This window comes from Macrobrachium nipponense, chromosome 6 (genome assembly GCF_015104395.2).
Source record: "Macrobrachium nipponense isolate FS-2020 chromosome 6, ASM1510439v2, whole genome shotgun sequence".
NCBI lineage: Eukaryota > Metazoa > Arthropoda > Malacostraca > Decapoda > Palaemonidae > Macrobrachium > Macrobrachium nipponense.
In genome coordinates this window covers 111,451,443-111,456,442 of record NC_061108.1, presented here as the reverse complement: position 1 = coordinate 111,456,442, position 5,000 = coordinate 111,451,443, and positions in this window count along the sequence as shown.

The following is a 5,000-nucleotide window of genomic DNA, read 5'->3' as shown; positions in this document are numbered from 1 at the left end:
CCTCGGGGGCTTTTTTTTTTAATCATTTTGCGAGTTGTGGGATTGGTTTAGGATACCACATTTTTTTTCCCATTGGAGTAGAAAGTGATGTGTTTCTTTATCAGCACATATCAAAGGAGACACGTTAGTCTTTGTTTAATACATATATGTGTATGAATGGTTTTCATACATGCGAAACTGTTGCTTGAATTGCATTTTTTGCTTGGAGATAGAGCGCCCACTTGATCTTACGCTGTCAGCGTAATTTCTGCTGAACCGACCCGGAGGGGTATTGCAAGGGGAGGCGAGTAGTGGTCTGCTTTTGGGGGCATTGCTTGACTGGGAGGGTGAAGCTCTGTTTTTTTTTTAGTGGGGGGTGAATTCCTTCTTCTTTTCTTTGTGTCGGGGTATTGGGGGAAGAATCTGCCCTATGGATAAAGAATTTCCAATGCCAAAGGACATCAGCTGATAATGATTGGTTGATGATGTGACATGCCCGTAGGGTTTTGTTTTAGAAAGAGATTTTCTTTCTCTTGAGTGAGGAGAAAATGGGGTGTGTGTAAGATTTCCTTATGCTTTGGAAGGCACAATTATAATGGGGACACAATGATTATTTTATTCTAATGGAGGTTTGATTGGTGTTGAGGAGATTACTTTAAAATGGTGCTGAGTGGTGATGACTGATTTGTCAATTGGTGATTGTCGAGTGTTGGTGAATGGTGATGCCCTGTGGTGCTGACTAATGATGATTGCTGACTGATGTTGTCAGGTGGTGTCGCCATTGGTGATGGATGGGTGCCTCGTGTTGTATTTGGTGTGTACAGGGGAAATGGTGTTGATTGTGGAGTGTGGCAATATGATAAATATTGGGGAATGGCAATATTAATGCCCTTACTTGAGATATTTTACGGGAGAGGTACTTAAGTAGAATTATCATTATTTGAGATATTTCGTGGAAGATTATTTTATAATTATTACAGATAATTATATTATGAAGAATTAATACAATGAATTATAGGACAAGTTTTGTGTTTAATTATTTATTGAGTTTCTATGACTTTGGAGAATGTGTCAGTGATTCATGGGTAATGAATCTGGGTGAATTTTGGTGAATTGTGCTGAATTTTGCTGAACTTTTGGTAAATTTTGTGCTGAATTTTTGGTGAATGGGTAAGCATTAACATTGGTGATGTTTTTAATACTAATACTGGTGATTTTTTTTATATACTAACATGGGTGTTGTATTGCTATCAAAGGTGGTGTTTTTTTTGTAGATATTGGAGGTACTAACGACACATTTTTTTTTTTTTTTTATGAGTTCAGCAGGAAATTGCTTGACATCTACGTGAGTCACGGGGATAGTTAACAGTGCCGTTGATTTTTCTTTTTTCCTTTTTTAGAACGGCACTGATTTTTCTTTTTTCCTTTTTTAGAAGTTAGCCATAGCTGACGTAAGTTTTTTTTATCACGGGTGAATTTGAACTTATTTTTTTCTCTCCAGTTTGTGTGAATTTTTTTTATTGTCTCAGTTCGTGACTTGGAGTCATTGTTCGGGAATGTGTTTATGATTTCAGTTGTTTGATGCTGCAGAGATATAGGAGAATTTTTGCATTTTTTTTAATGCATACGAAATGGCACTGCATTTTTTTTTCTGGATGTTTGTGTTCCAGAAGTTGTGGGTTTCTTGAACAATACTTTTGTTGTATTTTTGACAACTTTGCCAGAGATAGGAAACTTGGCTAAGTTTCTATTGGCCTATGTCGTAGTGCATATGGAGAATTCTTTGCTTAGACACTGAATTTGGATTTTTGTTATAATGAGTTGTGGCACACAGGTGATTTTTTCTAGAATTTCCTGGGCAATTTTATTTGCCAAGTTTTTGCCCTTTTTTAGCAGTCATGCTAAACAGAGAGTTTATATTTTTTGACTATAACATTGAGTTATTTTTTGGAGAATTGGAGATATAATTTGAGATATAATTTGGAGGTATAATATTTTTGGCCATTTGATTTTTTTTTTTTTTTTTGAGATATTCCACAGTTTAGGCCTATGGTGGTGAGAGCTATGTTTAGTTCAATTATTTTGCAGCCATTTTTGTTGCAAATGGAGACACCTTTTTGAGGAGATATGTGGCAATATTTTTTGAGTGTGTCAGCTAGATGCTTTGAGTGCATATTTTTTTGGAGATGGAGTTACATTTTTTATTATCCTGCTTGGAGATATAATATTTTTTGGAGACTTGTTTTATTCCACATGGAGTTATTGGTGAAATAGCGGTAAGTATTTTTTATTTGCCGAAACAGAGGTGAATAATTTTTATTGCTGGAGTGGTGGTTTTATTAACATGTGGTTATTGGTGAAATAAGAGGGAATATGGTGGTGTGGTTATTAATCAAATGGAGGAAATATTCTTATCACCGGAGTGGTTTTATTATTAATATGGTGATATATATATATATATATATATATATATATATATATATATATATATATATATATATATATATGTATATATATGTGTGTGTGTGTGGGTGGAATTGATCTTTGGCGGGTGACTTTTTTTTTTGTGGTTATGACTTTTTTTTGGGGGGTGGGAGTTTTTTTTTTCGAGCCAAGAGAAGAGTTCTGTGGTTCTTTTTGGTTTCATGACTAATTGGAGGCGAGTGGCAATACTACATTGTGGTCCCTATGGAGATGTTGCATTTTTTATGTTCACCAGTGAGTTATTTTTGGAGGCATATAATTGCTGAATTGTGAGTTTACCGTAGTTTGTATCCCGAATAGGTGATAATTTTTTATATAATTGGGCTGTATCATTTGTGTGAGTTCTGTCTTTGAGACAAATTTTTAACACCTTAGTCATATCCTGGAGGTAATTTTGTGAAATGTGTTGATATAATGTCAGTATAGAAACTTTTTTGAGAATCATGAGTTTCCGAAGTTGGGAGTCTGACTAGACATTTTTATGCTGCAGTTCGAGCACCTGATGTGTCTGCAGGTGGATTTTTGCTGACAACCCTGTGATGATTCTGGTGTGATGACTCTTTTCCTCTAGTGGTGATTGCTCAGAGTTTTTGCAATGTCTGGAAATGTTGATCATAGCATTTCATGAAAGTGCACGTGTAAGGGATTGCTTTCTGGCCATGTCCGATAGCTTGAAAAGTTGCGATGGGAAAATTCCGTAACTATGCATATTGCATTTATGGGGAAAACGCAGGGTTATGTATGTCATGCATATATTATGTGGTTTGTGATGGCGAAGTTTACTTGTCATTATCTTTTTTTTATTTTTCTTTTTTTTTTTCTTTTCTTATAAGAGATGTAATTGGGGATTGAACTTTAAATGGCATTTCTTTTGGACGGGAGATGTAATTTATCGGGGTTGTGATTTACATAAATGGGTGTTTTGAGATTAATTATATGGGCAGTGAAAAGAGTTTTTGCTGATTTTGTGGATTGTTCAAATATCCGAGCTTGAGAGAACATTTTTCAGTGATGATTTTTGGGGCTGAGCTTGTTACGGGATTTTTTTTCTTGGGCTCATTACTTTTTTTCCCTTTTTTTACTTGTGAGAATTTGCGAGCTTGAAATGTGAGTGCAGAAGTCCGTGGAGTTACTGTGAGTTTTGGATTGTGTGTGCTGATGTGTGAGTTTGGAGAATTAAGTTAGAGAACTTAATGTTTTCTTTTGCGGAATTGTGATAATAACTTATGATTTAGTGGTCATATTAAGTGGAGTTAATTGGGAGACATTCAGTTAGTATTTTGGGGAATTTTTGAAGTCATTATTTGATAGTAGTATGTCTGGGGTTAATTTTCTTTTTTGATTGACCGATGACTTGACTGACATACTTAAACACACCATAATCGTCGTTCCCCGACGCTAGTAAGACGCCCACCAGCCGTTGCAGAGATGTTGCTGTCGTTTGCCCAGGGTACTTACGAGAGTTTCTACGAGTCTACAGAGTTCTACAGCGCTTTTGGGTCTACAGAAGCCATTAGATGCCTTCTGCTGGGAGACGTTTCACCTTCCTACAGCGTATTTTTCACAAGTTGCAGTTGCAGACAAAGTGGGATATTCAAGAGTCCAAGATGCAGAAAAAGTTTCTACACCCAATTGTTTTTGGAGATGAAGCGTGATAGACATTTCTTTGTACTGCCAGAGACGTGCAGTTATTGCTATATTTTGTGTTTTGAGCCGGCCAATGTGTTTTTTTATATATTGAGCTGTTTTATGTGGCCTGTGGCTAGGCAGGGGCTAGCCAGGATGGTGGCCGAGCTACTGTAATAAATAAAGACTGATAATATGTTTCGTTGTGACATTTCTTAGGAATGTACAGACTTATCATATTTAACTTCCCATGGAGACAGAGTCTGGGTGACAACCTAAGAATCAGCGCTGATAACTCTTTTTTGGGTGGTATATATATATATATATATATATATATATATATATATATATGATATATATATATATATATATATATATATATATATATATATATATATATATATATATCTATATATATCTATATATATATATATATATATATATATATATATATATATATATATATATATATATATATATATATATATATATATATTATATATATATATCATATATATATATATATATATATATATATATATATATATATATATATATATATATATAATATATATATATATATATATATATATATATATATATAGATTATATATATATATATATAATATATATATATATATAGATTATATATATATATATATATATATATATATATATATATATATATATAATATGATATATATATATATATATATATATATATATATATATATATATATATATATATATATATATATATCTATATCATATATATATATATATATATATATATATATATAAGATATATATATATATATATATATATATATATATATATATACTATATTAGATATAATATAATATATATCTAATATATATTAATATATAATACGTATAGCGGGCCTTGAGAG